The sequence below is a fragment of the Anabrus simplex genome, chromosome 4, assembly GCF_040414725.1.
Source record: "Anabrus simplex isolate iqAnaSimp1 chromosome 4, ASM4041472v1, whole genome shotgun sequence".
Lineage (NCBI taxonomy): Eukaryota > Metazoa > Arthropoda > Insecta > Orthoptera > Tettigoniidae > Anabrus > Anabrus simplex.
The window spans coordinates 37,967,515-37,987,802 of NC_090268.1; the positions used below are offsets into that span (position 1 = coordinate 37,967,515).

Below are 20,288 nucleotides of genomic sequence, written 5' to 3' on the forward strand. Positions count from 1 at the left end.
TCACTTGAGCACGTTGCACGTAAACCAGCACATCCCACGAGACATCTTAACGAGGTTCAAGTCGCAAGGGCGTCACTTTGATCCAGGAAGGATTAACTTTTCGTCGTGTTGCTGTGGGTCTCAATGTTTCTCCGTCAGTTATTCAACACTTGTGGAATCGCTACAGTGAGACAGGCCAGTTCACAAGGAGGGTTGGACAAGGTCGTGGACGCATGACAACCCCACAGGATGACCGATATCTGACCATCTGTGCGTTGCGGCGTCGTTCAGCAACTGCCAGAGAACTGCAACAAGACCTCAGGAGGGTCATTGGAGTCACGGTGTCTGACCAGACAGTAAGGAACAAGTTAAGAGAAGTGTCCCTACGACCCAGACGTCCTGTTCGAGTACCCCGTTTAACGCAGCAACATCTCGCAGCTCGCCTTCTGTCTGCCCGTACCCACGTCAACTGGCAACTTCGCCAGTGGAGACCTGTGTTGTTCACAGACGAGTCCAGATTTCCCCTGACACAGCGTGATGGACGTCAACGTATATGGAGACGCCGTGGTGAGCAGTACATGCCAAATGTTGTCCAGGAAGGCGACCGATTCGGACAAGGTTCTGTGATGGCGTGGGGTGGCATCAGAATTGATGGCCGTACGGATCTTGTCGTCGTCCGTGGTAATCTTACCGCTGCGGGGTACACCGTGCAGATACTGCTACAGCATGTGTTGGTTGCTGCATACGGCGTTGGCCCTAAATTCGTACTCATGCACGACAATGCCAGGGCTCATGTAGCGCGCTTCACCAGAGCTGTCTTACGAGAACTGGACATTCAAGAGATGGAATGGCTAGCGATGCCTCCCGACCTTAATCCCTTCGAGCATGTGTGGGATAGGATTGACAGTAGTGTTCGTGGGCGTCCTGTTCCACCGCAGACTCTCCAAGACCTCGAACAGGCTCTCACTGAAGAATGGGACCTGATACCGCAACGTGACCTCCGTCGACTTATACGGAGCATGCCACGTAGGTGCCAAACTGTGATAAATGCTCGCGGAGGACATACACCATACTGAAGCTCTCCAACTGTGATAAAAATCCACTCTGGAGGACTTATCACTTTGTTTTCGTCGCTATTTAGACATTTCGTTTGTGTTCTGAAAATGAACGCGAATCCATCGATGTTCTTGTGTATATTTCAACGATAAAGAATAAAGGTTTAGTTGGTAATGTACCTGGGTGTGAGGTATTGTTTTGTGGAGCATGGCATACGTTCAAAAACATGTTCCGTTAATTTTTTTGAACTGTGTATTTATATTTTAGCACAAATGTCTAATACAGTTCAATTTACAATATTTGTTACTAAAAAGTCATGAAATATGGATGCACTGTAGCACTTTTGCTACATCATTCAGCTAAGGCATGTCTTTTCAGATGCATGTTTGAAGGTCAGGGGCAGCAATGACTTGAAGTACTTCTTGGTAGTGTTCTATCTGACGATTATTTTATTAATGCCGCAAGACTTAGATAATAATAATAATAATAATAATAATAATAATAATAATAATAATAATAATATGTATTGTGTTTTCTCAAGATGGAGTTGTTTTCCTTTGTTGTATTTGTAATTCCTCTTGACATGAACGTCTTATGGCTGGGAATCATCTGAAAATATATGTTACAGAAATTAACTTGACAGAAGTGTGACCTAGCACCTGTGCAGGCTGTGATGGCCAAATAATGTTACCTAGCAACCGTTCAATCTATGTCTTATGGCTTGTGGTCCTGTGAAATTAGCACTGGCCACGACCGAGCAGCACTGTGTTTCAAAGAGAATGCAGATTGTTTCAAAGGCTATCACATCAGTTGAACTATGAACATGACCTATCCATTTGAGCAAGCTATTATTTTCCAATTCCATGAGTGTAATACATCTCCTTTAATTGTTTAAAATCACTTTTCTTCTATGTTGTTACGGGTACTACTTCTCATACACTGTACTCGGTAACATTTGTACATAAGTAGCCTTCAATGCATGATGTAGCGCTTTTGCACACTCCTGAGTTTTCCCCTTTTTGCTCACCAGTATGATCAAATACCCCAAGAATCTGTTGTCAATGTGTTGTTACATATCTAATCTCCCTGCAATAACAATAATAATGTTATAATGTATCGGGTCGGCTCCGTAATTCGCCTGGAATGGAATTCCAGGCTCGCGTTGCACCTAATGTGAAGGTGCGGATGTATCGTTTGGTGGAGTGTGTGGAGATGGTCAAGAGATTCTATTTTTAAATGTTATTGATTTACTTTCCACTAACTGCATTTTTAATGGTTTTTCAGGGACGCCAAGCTACCGGAATTTTGCCCCACATGAGTTCTTTCACATGGGCTCAAAAGGCCAGAGCTCATAAGGCACCGTTCTTCTTCTTCTTCTTCTTCTTCTTCTTCTTCTTAACCTAATGACACTTAATGCTAATAAACTGGCCTGGTACATACAGAAATATACATTTAAACTTGCCCTTCAGGTACGGATATACAATTACTTAATCTAAATTTTACCTTTACTGCACAATAGTATATTATTGCGGTGGAATTTGAAGATGCTCAAATACGTTAGACTCGTGTCGATAGATTTACCAATACGTAAACCAATTTCTGAGGGACAACATTCTACCACCTCGCCGTTTCCGGAAAGCGTGAAAGTTGTTATTCATTGTATTAACACCATATAATGCGGAATTATCAGCATGAGACTTTGTGCACATGGTCTCACGGCATGGACTTCCGTAATAAAATATGCCTCGTCTTACTCTTTACTGTTCAATGCGCACTGTCAACAGACATTTTTTTCCTATCGGACTTATTATTATTATTATTATTATTATTATTATTATTATTAATAACATTTATTATCCCCTTCTTCAAGAAGAGTTGAAACCGTGATATTTCTCCATATAAGTTCATTCGGCATAATTAGCATCTCGTACTAACATGATCAAGATCATTTCTGTACTCTTATTCCCAAAACTCTTGCTACTTAAATAAGCCTGTATTACTCATGAACTTCTCACCGCCTAACTACCAGTGAAGTGCTTGACTTTACGGGAGGTTAGATATGTTTCAAATAATGAGCTTTACATTTGTCAATTATAACATTCTTTCTAGATAATTTTCGTCCATATTCAATTGAAAATGAAAACCTACAACCTGTTTTCCAGTCTTTGACCGGGTCAGGGATGTAATGAATGAATCAGATATAGGCTATTAGTACGATGGGGTCACCACTCCCAAAGTGATTATTAATGACTGATAGATACTATGAAATGATAATGGAGAGTGTTGCTGGAATGAAAGACGACAGGGAAAAAGCGGAGTACCCGGAGAAAAACCTGTCCCGCCTCCGCTTTGTCCAGCACAAATCTCACTTGGAGTGACCGGGATTTGAACCACAGTATCCAGCAGTGAGAGACCGACGCGCTGCCGTCTGAGCCTCGGAGGCTTAACTCCATATTCAATTATACTAGTAATATCTAATAATCATGTTTCTTAACTTCCACTCTAGTACCAGTAATTATTGCCAACATTCAGATACATAGTTAAAATTGTACTCGGTTCAGCACCACGAAACATACCGCTTAATCGAGCAGCTCGTCTCCTCATTTGTCGGAAATGAACCAGAACAAATAGAGCTACTTTCCTGCTTATCTTTTCCTGTTCTCGAATCAAGTAATCCTGGTGGAGGTTCCACACACTGCAACCATATTCATCTGTAACTGGGGATAAGTACTCGTTTCCTGTACTCATGATCGAATCCCGACACAGTCGGTTGGCTTTAAAGAGTGTTTAAACGAGAGATCCCTATGTCAGTAGAGCTACTGGCACGATTACACCTTTTTCTTATTCTTTTATTCATACCAAACCAAACCCCATAGCACTACAGCCCTTGAAGAGCCTTGGCCTACCAAGCGACCGCTGTTCAGCCCGAAGGCCTGCAGATTACGCGGTGTCGTGTGGTCAGCACGAGGAATCCTCTCGGCCGTTATTCTTGGCTTTTTAGACCGTGGCTGCTATCTCACCGTCAGATAGCTGCTCAATTTTAATCATGTAAGCTGATTGGACCTCGAACCAGCCCTCAGGTCCAGGTAAAAATCCCTGACCTGGCCGGGAATCGAACCCGGGGCCTCCGGGTAAGAGGCAGGCACGCTACCCCTACACCACGTGGCCGGAATTCTTCTTCTTCTTCGTAACTTCATGGGGCCTCTAAATATTAGCTCCTAATTAGCGTCGACCTCCAAGATCTTTTGCTACCATGATTTTCCTTCATTCCCACCTAGATATACCTGCTCCCATCACAAAGCTGCAGGTTGTTCTTATTGGGTCTTCTTGGATTTTTTCTCTCTCTTCAGCTGGTAGTCCTAGAGTGGAGCGTCTGATTCTACCCAGCGCTTCACATTCGAAAAGTATGTGTTCAGCTGGTTCCTCTGGTTCATTGCATTTCCTACAATTATTGTCTCTTATTACTCCAATTCTATGTAATGGCAGTGTCCTGTCAACATTCCTACCACCCATCTGCTGTGTTTCAACAGTTCTTCATAAAGTCCTTTTATCAGTTCCTTTGCAAGCCTGTATCCTGGAGTATTTTTCCAGTTCTTCATTTTGTTTCTTTTGTACCCATTTTCCTATGTAGTGTCGGGCTTGTCCATAAGAAATGTCACAATGTCACAGGTTAGTCAGATTTCAAATTTAGAACAAAGTTTTTAAACTTTCGAACACTACAAATAGTGATATTATTTTAATAAGACGACGTAATCGATAATGTTTTATATTCAAAATAATTTTAATAGTTATTATGATTAAGTCTGTTAGCAGTTAAACAATAAGTTGCAAATTATTAGAATAATGTTACCGATTTTAACCTTGTTAAAAATGTGTATAGCTGAAGATGTTCAATAATTGAACGAAACATGTCCTATGTTTTTAATAATTTAGCAATAAAATAAGGATGAGATCCTAATTTTATAATTGCTTTTAAAGTATTGAATAGGTGGAAATCAAAGTTTTATTGTTCTACTTTAACTGACTTTCAATACGGAAAAATGAGGATAGTATCCTGCAACTTCCCGTCAATACCACGCAGCCGAGATTCGTAAATGGAGCTTGTCACTGCGACTTCGGGGGTTGCTTTCGTACGTGACCGGTAATTGATTCACACCTGAGAAACAGCGAGGCTTCACCGATTTTCCGATCATTAGAAGTTTTAGTTTTTCGGTCCTCGTCATATTAGGTCCCAGCATCACTGAAACCCTTTCTTTACTTGTTAACTGTTCCTCACAAACCACAAATGACGTATTGCACAATTCATGTTGCATAAAATTCGAGTTATGAAGTATTTTTTTGTTTCAAGGGAGGAAATGTTTGCTTCGAGAGATTCGTGTAACCGAATTTCGCGTAATGGAGAAATAAATACACGTGAAGAATAGGACAAATGGCCGGGAAATTTAAGTTAGTTCGAGATACTGAAAATTAGAATAATGGAGGCTCGAGATATCAAGGTTCGACTGTAAAGCAGTAAATAAATAAATTAGTTAATCCGAGATTGATGTATGGCCTAACTGAAGAAGAATAAAAACAATTACCTGTGTCATTTCTAATACCCTGGGAGTCTGTTGTTAATTAGATCCTGTATTAGGGCAGACTTAATTCGTGGTAACAAGATGAAGATCTAATCGCGCAGCAAACCTCGTGCGCTGGTCGACAGCAAGGCGCCACGCCGGAGAGAACAACAGTCTGCCGTTTCAAACACTGGTGGAATCACAGCACTACGTTGAGTCTGACATCACTCACACCAACACACATACACACGACCTGCAACCACTCAAGCGCAGCGCGTCTCTGCACCAGACTGAAAGTGAGAGGTTGGGGCTGCATGTCTACAGCTGCTGGTAGGTCGATTGGTGGTGGGGAGAACTTGTGTGATGTCACAACCTTGACAGCACAGAAACAAGGTTCTTCACTTCTTACTTCAATATTCACCTGCCGCCGGCTAATTCGACCTTGCCTTGCCTTGCAGATGACACCAACAGCAAGAGAAACAACTAGCAAAGAGGATTTTCTTTTTGTTTCTTTCAAGAAAGCCAGCTATAACCGGACAAACGCTCGCAGCTTGCTGACAGGTCTATAGCCAATAGAAAGAAGTGTTAAAATTTTGCATCATTATTTTTATCTTATTCTCCATATTACTAGTAGCTGAAGTACCCGTCGCTGACGAGACAATCATAATATAGTATGTGCAAAGCTCCCCAGGTACATTCCTCCACAACTCAGGCAACCTGTTTTACTCGGGACGCATCCCGTCTATCGGAGATGAGTGGCAGCTGAAGAGACAAATCACATTACACCAATGGTCAATGCAACTTAATGCTATTGTTGATACTGTTAATTCATTAAAATATATTTCAATATTATGGGCCTTCACAATTAGTTTTCTCCCAACTCGGGGATATTAGAATATCTGATGATGATGCTTGTTGTTTAAAGGGGCCTAACATCTACGTCATCGGCCCCTAATGGTACGAAGTGAGACGAATTGGAATGACAAATTAAAAGTCCAAAATCCTTCACTGACCAGAATTCGTCTCGTGGGGACGAAGAATGAATGGATGGATATAAATTAAAACAATCAGTGGATCCGACCCGCAATGTCTCGCATTCACAGAAACTGACGTGAAATAATAGTATTACTGACTAAGGATTTGCGTCTATAGCATAATAATGAATCGATGATGCTTTTAGTCTAAAGGAGTCCAAAATCAATGTCATCGGTCCCTTATAATGGTACTTATCGCTAGGAAAGTAGAACCATGGTATTTGTCATGGTGCAGTACTATTCAAAAGTAGCGTAGACTCGCGGTATTCCACACAGTATGGTACTACTCACAGGTAATGAAATTCGCACATGTAACACAGACCTATGGTGTTTCACACATTGCGGCACCATTTACAGGCAACGCAAACCTATGGTGTTCATCACATAAGTGTACTAACCACAGGGACTCTCACTATCCCGTGGTGTTCCTCATATAGTGGGTACTTATCATAGGCAAGCCAGAACCATGGTGTCGCTCATCCCATGGTATCGCTCATATAGTGCTACCAATCACAGGTACTGTAAAAGCCGGCAACACACTCTTTTGCTACTAATCACAAACCTATTTTGTACCTGACATAGTGGTACTACGCGCAAGTAAAAGCGACCCATGGTGTTCCCCGCGTGGTGGTATTAATCACAAGTAGTTTCATGGTTCTAATTCAATCATCCCTTGGCCGCCCCTTTTAGTCGCCTCTTACGACAGGCAGGGGATACCGTGAGTGTATTCTTCGTCTGCGTCCCCCACCCACAAGGGGTTACGTGTCTGGTCCGCGAGAGGTATTTTATTTCCCTCAAGTCCGCCGGCAGCCGGTTAGGAGCCCCCTATCCGCCACCTGGGACGCGCCACGTGGGAGTATCATCTCTCCCCCTGCTACGCCAGCGTAGTAGGTTCGTGGATTAGAACATCTAATTTCCTTCCTTCTTTCATGACTCCCTCCTGCCTTATTATTCCAGATATTGTTCCTTTGCTGTTTTTATCTCATTTTTTTGTAATCTTCACTGTTTCCCTTGTCGACACGCACCAATAGCAATGCTGTTTTACACCTTAACATAATCATGATAAAAAACATCGCTAATTAACACGACTAAACAATATTTCCATGTTAGCAATCCTAGGCGTTGATATGGACTAAGCAACAAAGGTTTGAATTTATTTATGTTATTATCATAGTCGGTATGTTAAAACTGTGTAAGATATACTTGTTTGGAAATCATATTCTCTATAACTTTGTTAAATAATAGTTGTCGATAGTACCAATAATATAGGTATTTCAAAAATTAAATTTTAGGCGCATTCCTCTAAACTACCACTTCATTCTGCATGCAGTAGACTGTATTACCATATTCCCAGACTTAAAATTCCGATTTTCATTAAATTCTGTTCATCCATTTTCTCCTGGTACGGTCATGATATGGACTTCCCAAGAAAAATCGAAATTCATTAATTATATTATCATAGCCGGTACGGTAAAACATGCATAAGACATAAATGATCGGAAATTTAATTCTATATAACTTTAGTTATATAATATTTGTCGATAAGACCATTAATAACTAATATCTGAGAACTAAATTTTAGGCCTTCCCCTCAACTACAAGTTCACTCAGTGCGAATACAATTATTTATAGCTTAAATTATAATGCCTCATTCTCTGACTTTACGTATCAATTTTCATTAAATTCTCTTCGGCCATTTTGTCGCGATGCCCTTGCATACATACATACATACATACATACATGAGAGGACGGAAAATTAAAAACAGCCTTTCCTTGTTACAGTGCACACGACCGATACTGAAATACCATTCTTTTTAAAGTCTGAGCAATCTGTAGACAACGCTCTTACTTTATATATACAGATTTTTGACATTTTCATATGATTGGAAGTAAAAATGAAATGGCGTATGGCTTTTAGTGCCGGAATGTGTCCGAGGACTTTGGCTCGCCAGGAGCAGGTATTTTGATTTGACGTCCATAAGCGACCAGGGGAATTAACCAATTATGGTTAAAATTCCCGACCCTGCCTGGAATCGAACCTGGGACCTCTGTGACCAAAAGCCAGAACGCTAACCATTTAGCCGCGGAGCCGGACAATGATTGGAAGTAGTAATGTTGAATTGACGAAGACCAAAGACAAGTAAGTAGAAAAATAAACTCTCTTCACAGTTGAAGAATTATGGGCTTAGGCTTGAAAAAGGACAGGGACAAGATCACAGATATGCAACGCACAACAGGCACGGTCCACTTCAACGTCACTGCAGGATGAAAAACTAGGCTAAAATCCACCACCAGTGAAACTCTGAGCAATATTGTCTATTATCTACCGTCCGGTTCCATGGCTAAATGGTTAGCCTGCTGGCCTTTGGTCAGAGGGGTCCCGGGTTCGATTCCTAGCAGGGTCGGGAATTTTAACCATCACTGGCACGGGGGGCAGGGTGAATCTGTCGTCTTCATCATCATTTCATCCTCATCACGACTCGCAGGTCGCCTACGGGAGTCAAATCAAAAGACCTGCAGCTGGCAGTCGAACATGTCCTCGGACACTCCCGGCACTAAAAGCCATAATCCATACGTCTACCGGATGTACATTATGAGGTGGTTACACATATCCTGTCCTGGCGACATTGGCAATACGAAAGGAATTCTAGCAGGGATAGAGAAAAGACGAACACGCTTTCACTACAGGAGATAAACAAGATTAGGGCACGTAAGAAATAAATATCATTCGAAGGTGATGATTCCAGTAAACTAGCTGGTCAAATTCTACGATCTTTCAGATCTTCATTGACATTCGACTGACACCCCATCCGAGATTGAAACGAAGTATTAGTAGAAAATTCGGAACAAAAATACCATTTTATTATAATGCAATTATCTAAATCATTCATAGCTTAGGGACATCTGAACAACTGAAACGAATGTGATATGAACAAACAAATAGACGTTTAATACAAGAAATACATTTCATAATTAATCCGTATTGTCAGCCTGAACAAGACAAAGTCTTAATGATTGAGTGACTCCACCTTTACAATACAGAAACAATATTATTCCTTTTACTTTATTTTTTTTTAAAGGAGATGTTTCGTCTCCTCCTTGTGAGACATCTTCAGCGTGAAATATTATGATGAACACATGATATTCTTACTAAAAACAATGACATATCCTTAAAATGTTAAAGAGTTAAAATGATTCAATCTTTCACATGTAAACAGTTTTAAACAAGTTCGTGTTGTTAAAAATTGTCTTAAGACCAATTATTAAATGGTGAAAGTCCCCTTGGGTTTTGAAACTCAAAATAAAATTAATACGATAATCACAGCGTTCTAAAATCCTAATTTAATCTTAAAAACAGATCGATGTCATATCAAGTTGGAAGATTGAATACGTATATGTCTGGTTGAAAAGGGCGGCTTTTTTTTTTTTAGGTGGAATTACTCAATATGTTGGTTTATGTAGCCGGACAATTCGTGCAATTCATATATTTACTGGTGTATGAAAAATTTCTCCGCCCTGTTTATCTCTCTTTTGTCCAGCCGGCTCGTGTGTGGCTCTCTGTAGGAACGCTGTGATAATCATATTAATTTTATTTTGAGTATCAAAACTCATGCCGGCCCGATGGTGTAAGGGTAGCGTGCGTGCTTCTTACCCGGAGGTCCGGAGTTCGATTCCCGGCCAGGTCAGGGATTTTAACCTGGACCTAAGGGCTGGTTCGAGGTCCACTCAGCCTACGTGATTAGAATTGAGGAGCTATAGGACGGTGAGATAGCGGCTCTGGTCTCGGAAACCAAGAATAACGGCCGAGAGGATTCGTCGTACTGACCGCACGACACCTCGTAATCTGCAGGCCTTCGGGCTGAGCAGCGGTCGCTTGGTAGGCCAAGGCCCTTGAAGGGCTGTAGTGCCATGGGGTTTGGTTGGTTTGATCAAAACTCATGGGGACTTTCACCATTTATTAATTGGTCTTAAGACAATTTTTAACAACACGAACTGTTTTAAAACTGTGAAATGAAATGAAATGGCGTATGGTATTTTAGTGCCGGAAGTGTCCGAGGGAATATTCGGCTCGCCAGGTGCAGATATTTTGATTTGACTCCCGTAGGTGACCTGCATGTCGTGATGAGGGTGAAATAATGATGAGGACGACACATACACCCAGTCCCCGATCAAACGAAATTAACCATTGATGATTAAAATTCCCGACCCTGCCGGGAATCGAACCCGGGACCCCTGTAACCAAAGGCCAGCACGCTAACCATTTAGCCACGGAACCGGACTTTAAAACTGTGTTTACATGTGACTGACTGAATCATCTTGATTCTAATATTTTAAGGATATGTCATTGCTTTTTAATGTTAAGAATATTATGTGTTTGTCATAATATTTTAGGATGAAGATGTCTCACAAGGGAGAGACGAAACATGTCCCTTTAAAAAAGGGGAAAGAGAGGACTAATATTGTATTGTATTGTATAGGTGGAGTCATTCAATAAGTAAGACCTTCTATCTTGCAGAAGTTTAATGTCACCAGACCAAGACCTCAATAGCTCTCGCTTTCTTGTAACAACAAATTTCAACACCTCTCAACGGAAGCAAAAGTGATTCAGTACATTTCAAGCTAGGGATGGAAAGAGATCATGACGACAGGTTTGCCCTACCTGAGGGAACGTTTACAGACAATGTATGGATGAAACATGGGTGGAATGTTAAACGCAAGGCGGAAATACCAAGAGATGAACCGGTCAGAGGTTGCTTTCCTCAGCTTCCAAGTCTGGTGCTCTAATAGTTTAGACTACAGATTTTACTTCTGACTGAAGGATTATATTTGTAATTCATAGCAGCAATGCTTTTTTTCACGATTCCTAACATCATTATAGGTAGTTATGGTTCATTTAGGTGTCAGACACATCGTGGTTAAGTAACACGTATTACACCTATTACGTTATGCTTTGCCGAGCAGTCTTTTTGAGCCTATGTTAACGGGTTCGATCCCAGCTCAGTTAGGTTGTATTTGAAGGTCCCAAAAAACACCAAGCTCTTGTCGGTGGATTTGTTTGCATTTAAGAGACGTTCGGTTGGGCAACATTCCGGCACCTCGGTGTCCCCGAAAACCGCAGAAGTAGTTAGTGAGACGTAAACAAAATAACATTATTGTTATTATTGTTGTACCAAGGGTACACCTTCCCTTCCTGTTGGTTTTGTGCACCTTCTCTACTATGGCCATCACTGATTGCAACTAAGAACTTTTGAAATGTTGTAAAAGTTTTTCCTTCGATCGTTAGATGGCTCTAACGTATATTTTGGAATGAACTCCGGAGGGTAAAGCTCAAAACAAATTTGTGAGGAAGTTTGAATGTTGAAGTTGGTAAACCTAGAGTTATGCTTGTATTATATTTTGTGTTTCAAAAGTTGTCAAAAGCATCTCCGACATCTCCTCTAATTCTACCAGCCTATTGCAAGCTAGACAGTTAAATTATTCACCAACTATGGTCCTGTTTTGTAACTTGTGGCCGCCTAATCATATTCTTGGATTGTAAAGGTATAGATGTTTCTCCCATTTTCCTTTTATAAGAGGAGCGGTTCATGGGCTCCGGGTGTTACCTGGATGGTGCGGTAGTGTGTGCATCGTGAAGGATTGAGAGAGGCTACTTCGGGAATTAAGGAGGCGGCGTGTCAGCCTGAGGGATGTTCAAACTAAGAAAGTATGACAGAATAAATTTAAATAAGTGACTGTTCCGGCGTGTGAAGTGCGGGGAAGACTTCAGCGGGTTTTCATTTAGAATGTTATAGTTAGGCCTTTCATTTTCTAGCAATGTAGGACCTTCCGCACCGTCTTAGGACTAAAATTGTATTCCTTACTGGAAGTTAATCAAATGTAAGGGAGCACGAGTGTTTACCCTCGCAATCGCTCCTTGTATTCGAACTGGATGACTAAAATTTCTTACCTACCTTCTAAATTTAAAATTCGTTCTCAGCCTGTAACTTTATCCCTGTTCGTCACCCGGTAGCGTGGGATAAGACCCCTGTTTTTTGGGCCTTAATCCTTCCATTTTGTTTCGGAGTGCTTGTTTTCCGTCTCCATTCAATTTTTGGCTTCCGGCCTTTAGGCTATTAAACGTTTCCTTTTTCACATTTTTCGTGGCCGCATAGTGTGGGTCATATGCCTCTGCACGTACTTAGGGTAACCTTGACGTTAAATAATTTGTGTCAATATGTTATTTTCTCAGGTCAAATTATATTATACAAAATGGGCATATTACACTGGTTGCAAAAGGGACATGAATAAGGGCCAGTGTTTCATATAAAACACATTGTGCCTGTCGATATTTACTGCAACCGAGAATGATGTGGTTAAGATCAGCAATTTCCTCTTGGTCCTTTTCGCACATGGGAGAATCCACTACTCTAATTGGCAGCCATGGCCGAGACGGATGCGTATGATGGACGTAAGGTGCTTTCTACTAAGACGTAATTTTTCAAATCAAGGTCTTGTTGTAATGTGAGGCTAATGAGCAGCGTAGTGCCGTTCTTTAATCTCCTGCGTCATGTTCCAGTTATTGGACTAGTCATTGTGAGATTTGCTGCGCAGTAGTATGGAATTGCCATAGCGTTATAGGTTCTATCTGAGAAGTTCTGCTTTGCTAGTTGATCAGGGACCGATGGCCTTATATGTTAGGCCCCTTTAAACAGCAAGCATCATCATCATCAAGCTACTTGACCAGCTATTTCGTTATGTCCTTTCAGCCAAAGGAAATTTATGTCGATGCCGATGATTTTTGCTCTTTATGCCATTTGCAAAATGTCAATAAGTATTGAAGACTTTAGAGTGCAGATACCCCAGTTAACGATTATTTTGTTCCGTACACCTAAGTGTCTCACCATTGTGAGTAGCAGTTTGGGTCTAGTTCCCCTCGATCCCAGCACAGCCCGTATTCCTCGACAGGTTCTAACCTGTACTTGTCCATGTTGTAACGGTTGGTTGGCACATATTTTCCTAACTAGCGAGCAAGTGACCACGTGGTTTGAGTCGCGTATCTGATGATGATGATCTTGTTGTTTAAAGGGGCCTAACATAGAGGTCATCGGCCCCTAACGGTACGAAATGAAATAACAGAAAATTCAAATTAATCCACTGACCAAAATAAAATAAATAAAAATGTCATGAAGAATGAATGGATGGACATAAACCCTACAAAAAACAAACAAACAAACAAGCAAACAAACAAACAAAAACAGTGGATCAGACTCAAAAAGAAGGTAGTTAATTAGAGTATTACTGACCAAGGGACCATTTATAAAGCACAATTATGCTTGATGTCTGAAGGGGTGCTAAATTCACGTCTAAGGCCCCACAGAATAGTACATGTCGCGAGTAAAGTAGAACCATGGTATTTGTCATTTTGGGGTACTGATCAAAAGTAGCGAAGACTCACGGTATTCCACACAAAATGGTACTACTCACAAGTATTGCAATTCGTACAGGGAACGCAGACCTATGGTGTTTCTCACACAATGGCGCCACTCATAGCCAACGCAAACCGGTAAGGTTCCTCACCTAGGTGTACTAGTCACGGGCGCCGGTATTCCCGTGGTGTTCCTCACATAGTGGGTACCAATCACAGGCAACGCTTACCCACGGTGCCGCTCATATAGCGGTACAACTCACAGGCTACGCCCAGACCCGCGGTGTTGCTCACATGGGTACAACGCACGGGTACTGGAATCCACCAGGCCAGGCTTTTTACTGCAACTAATCACAAACCTATTTCGTAGCAATTTAGTGATACTACTCGCAAGTACATGCAACCCATGGTGTTCCCCGCATGATGGTACGAATCAAGAGTAGTTTCATGGTTCTAATTCAATCATCCCTTGGTCGCCCCTTGTAGTCGCCTCTTACAACAGGCAGGGGATACCGCGGGTGTATTCTACATGTGCGTCCCCCACCCGCGGGGGGTGAGTCGCGTATCTATCAGATTGCATCGGGAGATAGATTAAAGACTAAAGCGAATCTAATTCGGATATTTTCTTTTGTTTTTAGACCTCACACGTTTGTAAGTGTTACATGCGGTTGACGTTAGCAAGATCTCAAAAAAAAAAAAAAAAAAAAAAAAAAAAAAAAAAAAAAGTTTAATGGTTCCCTGTTGAAGTTCACTACAGCATACAATAGACTGCTCCACGCTGCAGGAGGATGTTTGCAGCTAATCTGAACGTTTTTTATGCATTTTGTTACATGTGACACGTAATTTGGTTTCTTACTGCATCAAGACTTTGCGTATCAACATATCAAAGAACAATTTTAAGACTTTCATGTGATTTGAGTGCCAGTAATATGTGTTGTGTTTTACGACTTGATAGTTGTACTTTCTATTCATATTTTAATTCGGCGTTTCTTTTCATATTTTAACAAGTCATGCAATAGTTTCCCCAGGGATTTTAATTCCAATGCAAATGTAATAATGGTTTGGCACTTACGGTATTTAGCTCAAGATGTCCACCAAGTAGACGAAACATGTACTAAAATTTGCTTTGAGGTGATCTTTCATTAAATAGTGTATTGAATTGGTGGATCTGTTACATATGCATAAGTATTTATTACACAGGAAAATACCAGTGACTGTAAACTGTATTAGAGAATCCACAGTACATATTGCTCTGTATTACTTACATGATAGGATATAAATTACTCTGTTCTTTTTTACTTGCACACATTTTGTGAAAACTTTTGTTCAGACTTTATCGCACATAAGCCAGCCCTGCCAGTCAAAACAATAACGTCAAATCGAACAAGTGAGGTTTTTCCCCCGCCCAGAACTGCATCAATGCTTCAATTATGTTTACACGCATTTACAGTGTCAGCATCTCTAATTCCATAGTCAGTATCCAGTATTCGGGAGATAGTGGGTTCGAACCCCCACTGTCGGCAGCCCTGAAAATGGTTTTCCGTGGTTTCCCATTTCCACACCAAGCAAATGGGTGAATGAATGGGTTGCTATATTTATAGAAAATAGATCTCAGAGAATTAGAGTAGGTGAAGCTTTATCTGACCCTGTAATAATTAAGAGGGGAATTCCTCAAGGCAGTATTATCGGACCTTTGTTTTCTTATATATATATATATATAAATGATATGAGTAAAGGAGTGGAATCGGAGATAAAGCTTTTTGCGGATGATATTCTCTATAGAGTGATAAATAAGTTACAAGGTTGTGAGCAACTGCAACGTGACCTCGAAAATGTTGTGAGATGGATAGCAGGCAATAGTATGTTGATAAACGGGGTTAAAAGTCAGGTTGTGAGTTTCACAAATAGGAAAAGTCCTCTCAGTTTGAATTACTGCGTTGATGGGGTGAAAGTTCCTTTTGGGGATCATTGTAAGTATCTAGGTGTTAACATAGGAAAGATCTTCATTGGGGTAATCTCATAAATGGGATTGTAAATAAAGGGTACAGATCTCTGCACATGGTTATGGGGGTGTTTAGGGGTTGTAGTAAGGATGTAAAGGAGAGTGCATATAAGTCTCTGGTAAGACCCCAACTAGAGTATGGTTCCAGTGCATGGGACCCTCACCAGGATTACCTGATTCAAGAACTGGAAAAAATCCAAAGAAAAGCAGCTCGATTTGTTCTGGGTGATTTCCGACAAAAGAGTACCGTTACAAAAATGTTGCAATGTTTGGGTTAGGAAGAACTGAGAGAAAGAAGAAGAGCTGCTCGTCTAAGCGGTATGTTCCGAGCTGTCAGCGGAGAGGTGGCGTGGAATGACATTAGTAGGCGAATAAGTTTGAATGGCGTTTATAAAAGTAGGAAAGATCACAATATGAAGATAAAGTTGGAATTCAAGAGGACAAACTGGGGCAAATATTCATTTATAGGAAGGGAAGTTAGGGATTGGAATAACTTACCAAGGGAGATGTTCAATAAATTTCCAATTTCTTTGAAACCATTTCGGAAAAGGCTAGGAAAGCAACAGATAGGGAATCTGCCACCTGGGCGACTGCCCTAAATGCAGATCAGTATTAATTGATTGATTGATTGATTGATTGATTGATTGAATGATGGGGCTGTACCTTAATTAAGTAAGGCCACGGCCGCTTCCTTCCCACTCCTAGCCCTTCCCTGTCCCATCGTCGCCATAAGACCTATCTGTGTCGGTGCGACGTAAAGCAACTAGCAACAAAAAAAATCCATAGTCATGTCCACAGTTGTGCATAGTGTAAGTGAAAAGGGCGCAGATTTAATCATTACACGTATTTAAAATTTTTATTACGATAGTGAACTGAAAAAAGGTGGAGTGAAACGGAAGTATATACGATATTTAGAAAAAAGAACTATGTCAGAATAAACAGCCCGGGAAATCGGTAGACGGCAAATCATTCTTATACGTTAAATCATTTCCTATGAGCGAGGCCAAACTGAACGCTTCGCATTTGTTAAAACCCTTGCTATATTCTTCAAAGGAAGAAAGAAAGAAAGAAAGAAAGAAAGAAAGAAAACATTGAGCACGAATTTTATTTATTGAACAATTTTCACCTGGATGATTTTAAATAATATGATATTGATGTGAAATGAAACGGAGGTTGTTAGGCCTACTGTATGTTTGAAGGGGTAATGCAACATGTTTCCTGAGTGCAAAGTACATTTGCGACTCTTCGCTTCCTATGGTAGTTTACATGTTCAATTAACTACCTGCTTTTGCAGTGCAACTTCCCATTTTTTGGTGAAATTTACTATTAGACACACACACACAATGGAATGACTAGTTTGATTCAAAGCATTGAAGGAAAGGTCAAAATTTGGCCATGAGAAGAGGGTAATATAGACAACTTCGAGTCACACTATAGGTAAGTAGCATTGTAGTTGAAACTGTTGGAGGTAAGTTAGGCATGACTTCAGGAAAGTGGTAGGCTGCAATAAGGTTTGTATTCTCACGCCCAGTGAGTCACATAATGTGCAATGTTCATTAATATTTCACATCTCATCATATGGTTCTTAAGTATTAAAGAGGCTATAGTGAGTCGCTGCTTGTTTCACTAACAAACTGGAACAAGGTAACCTTTGTTCAAAAACTACATGCAATTCAGTCCGGTGGCTTCACCATGATCTCTCCACCTGTCTCTTGTAATAAATATTATCCGAATGCTTATAAATGGATACATCAACGAAATACTCTAACACTTTCCACTCCGAAACACCAGACATCACAACATCAGGTCGTCCATAGCACAGACGCTCTGTGAGGAAGAATTTCAAGTGTATGAGGAAGTCCATGGCATCGGAATAAATGGCAGCACGAGAAGGACAGAAATGGTCGCCATTAAAGGGAAGAAAGGATATGCCGGGTGGTCCACCAGCCCCTTGCGATCCAGTTTTATGCATCCCTTCACATTTACTACAGTTCTGAAAGACATCGGTTCCTCTCCCTAAACCGGGGTAATACACTGACTGACAGTGACAATGCAACACCAAGGAGGAGTGGTTCGAAAGGGATGAAAGTTGGGGAAAAAACAGAGACGGCACGGACGAATAATTGATGTTTATTTCAAACCGATATGCAGGTTACACAATGCGCACGGCATCGACTCAGTAGGATGTAGGACCACCGCGAGCGGCGATGCACGCAGAAACACGTCGAGGTACAGAGTCAAGAGTGCGGATGGTGTCCTGAAGGATGGTTCTCCATTCTCTGTCAACTATTTGCCACAGTTGGTCGTCCGTACGAGGCTGGGGCAGAGTTTGCAAACGGCGTCCAGTGAGATCCCACACGTGTTCGATTGGTGAGAGATCCGGAGAGTACGCTGGCCACGGAAGCAGCTGTACACCTCGTAGAGCCTGTTGGGAGATGCGAGCAGTGTGTGGGCGGGCATTATCCTGCTGAAACAGAGCATTGGGCAGCCCCTGAAGGTACGGGAGTGCCACCGGCCGCAGCACATGCTGCACGTAGCGGTGGGCATTTAACGTGCCTTGAATACGCACTAGAGGTGACGTGGAATCATACGCAATAGCGCCCCAAACCATGATGCCGCGTTGTCTAGCGGTAGGGCGCTCCACAGTTACTGCCGGATTTGACCTTTCTCCACGCCGACGCCACACCCGTCTGCGGTGACTATCACTGACAGAACAGAAGCGTGACTCATCGGAGAACACGACGTTCCGCCATTCCCTCATCCAAGTCGCTCTAGCCCGGCACCATGCCAGGCGTGCACGTCTATGCTGTGGAGTCAATGGTAGTCTTCTGAGCGGACGCCGGGAGTGCAGGCCTCCTTCAACCAATCGACGGGAAATTGTTCTGGTCGATATTGGAACAGCCAGGGTGTCTTGCACATGCTGAAGAATGGCGGTTGACGTGGCGTGCGGGGCTGCCACCGCTTGGCGGCGGATGCGCCGATCCTCACGTGCTGACGTCACTCGGGCTGCGCCTGGACCCCTCGCACGTGCCACATGTCCCTGCGCCAACCATCTTCGCCACAGGCGCTGCACCGTGGACACATCTCTATGGGTATCGGCTGCGATTTGACGAAGCGACCAACCTGCCCTTCTCAGCCCGATCACCATACCCCTCGTAAAATCGTCTGTCTGCTGGAAATGCCTCCGTTGACGGCGGCCTGGCATTCTTAGCTATACACGTGTCCTGTGGCACACGACAACACGTTCTACAATGACTGTCGGCTGAGAAATCACGGTACGAAGTGGGCCATTCGCCAACGCCGTGTCCCATTTATCGTTCGCTACGTGCGCAGCACAGCGGCGCATTTCACATCATGAGCATACCTCAGTGACGTCAGTCTACCCTGCAATTGGCATAAAGTTCTGACCACTCCTTCTTGGTGTTGCATTTGCTCTGTCAGTCAGTGTATAACGAGATGTGTGTTTACGGGCTGAGAGACAGCAGCAATCGTGAGCGCCACTATTAATTCATTATGAGTACCTCGAATAAACCCAACCCGGCACCATTCCCAATGCAATGATACATACGGTATTTTACAGGGTCAAATAAACAAATCAGTCCTTGGAATCTATCAAGTATGCAACCTTACCACATCCCAGGTAGCTGGCTGTTAAAAAATTCTAATGTGGGATTAGAACCTCTTACCTCCAGTACTGTCGACTACCACATATCTCCCCGCCCGCTTGCCATGTGAGCTACTGCGACACTTGACCTACGGCGCCCACTTCCCAGCCTATACAGCACCGTGCTCCAGGTCTGTGCGTCCACCTCCTGTTTTGAAGTACGTGTTCTGCGCATCTGTACTCGTTTTACGGTGATGCCCTAGTTTCTCAAAATTGAGTTCAGAAAGACTCAACATCAAATCCATTTCTCGACGAGATTCAATCACGAAAGTTTACCGCATCAATGTAGCGGATGCACCCTACTGCATATGTGATGGGACAGTCAGTTCAGGGTGTTAATAATCTATTTTCAAATGCAAGCATTAACACTCACAATAACAATATGTGATAATCTCTTGTTTTTGCCAAGCAGCTGTTACTAAGGAGCAGTATTTCACTCGTTTCGTATAGCCCTTTCAGCCCTGAGATAATTATTTCTGAATTTTTCTGTGCAGTGCATGTTAATACCCATTGTTTGACATGCAGAATCATGGAAAAATATTTTTAAAAATCCAAAATTGATACTTTTTCAAAACTTGACTAGCACGTTTGT

The 20,288-nt window shown here is 42.0% G+C and overlaps 1 protein-coding gene across 2 annotated transcripts in view; it reads right to left on the minus strand.

Moving 5' to 3' along the window:
* LOC136871595 (serine-rich adhesin for platelets) overlaps positions 1-20,288 on the minus strand; it is a 387,706-nt gene that overhangs the window by 78,394 nt on the left and 289,024 nt on the right. The window contains exon 1 of one of the 2 annotated variants that reach the window (XM_067145042.2): positions 5,616-5,870. The exons of the other annotated variant lie outside the window; for it this stretch is intronic. The gene's annotated coding sequence lies outside the window, so the exon portion shown is untranslated. Of the gene's footprint in view, positions 1-5,615; positions 5,871-20,288 lie in introns of those variants that run through there. 2 annotated transcript variants of the gene reach the window in all.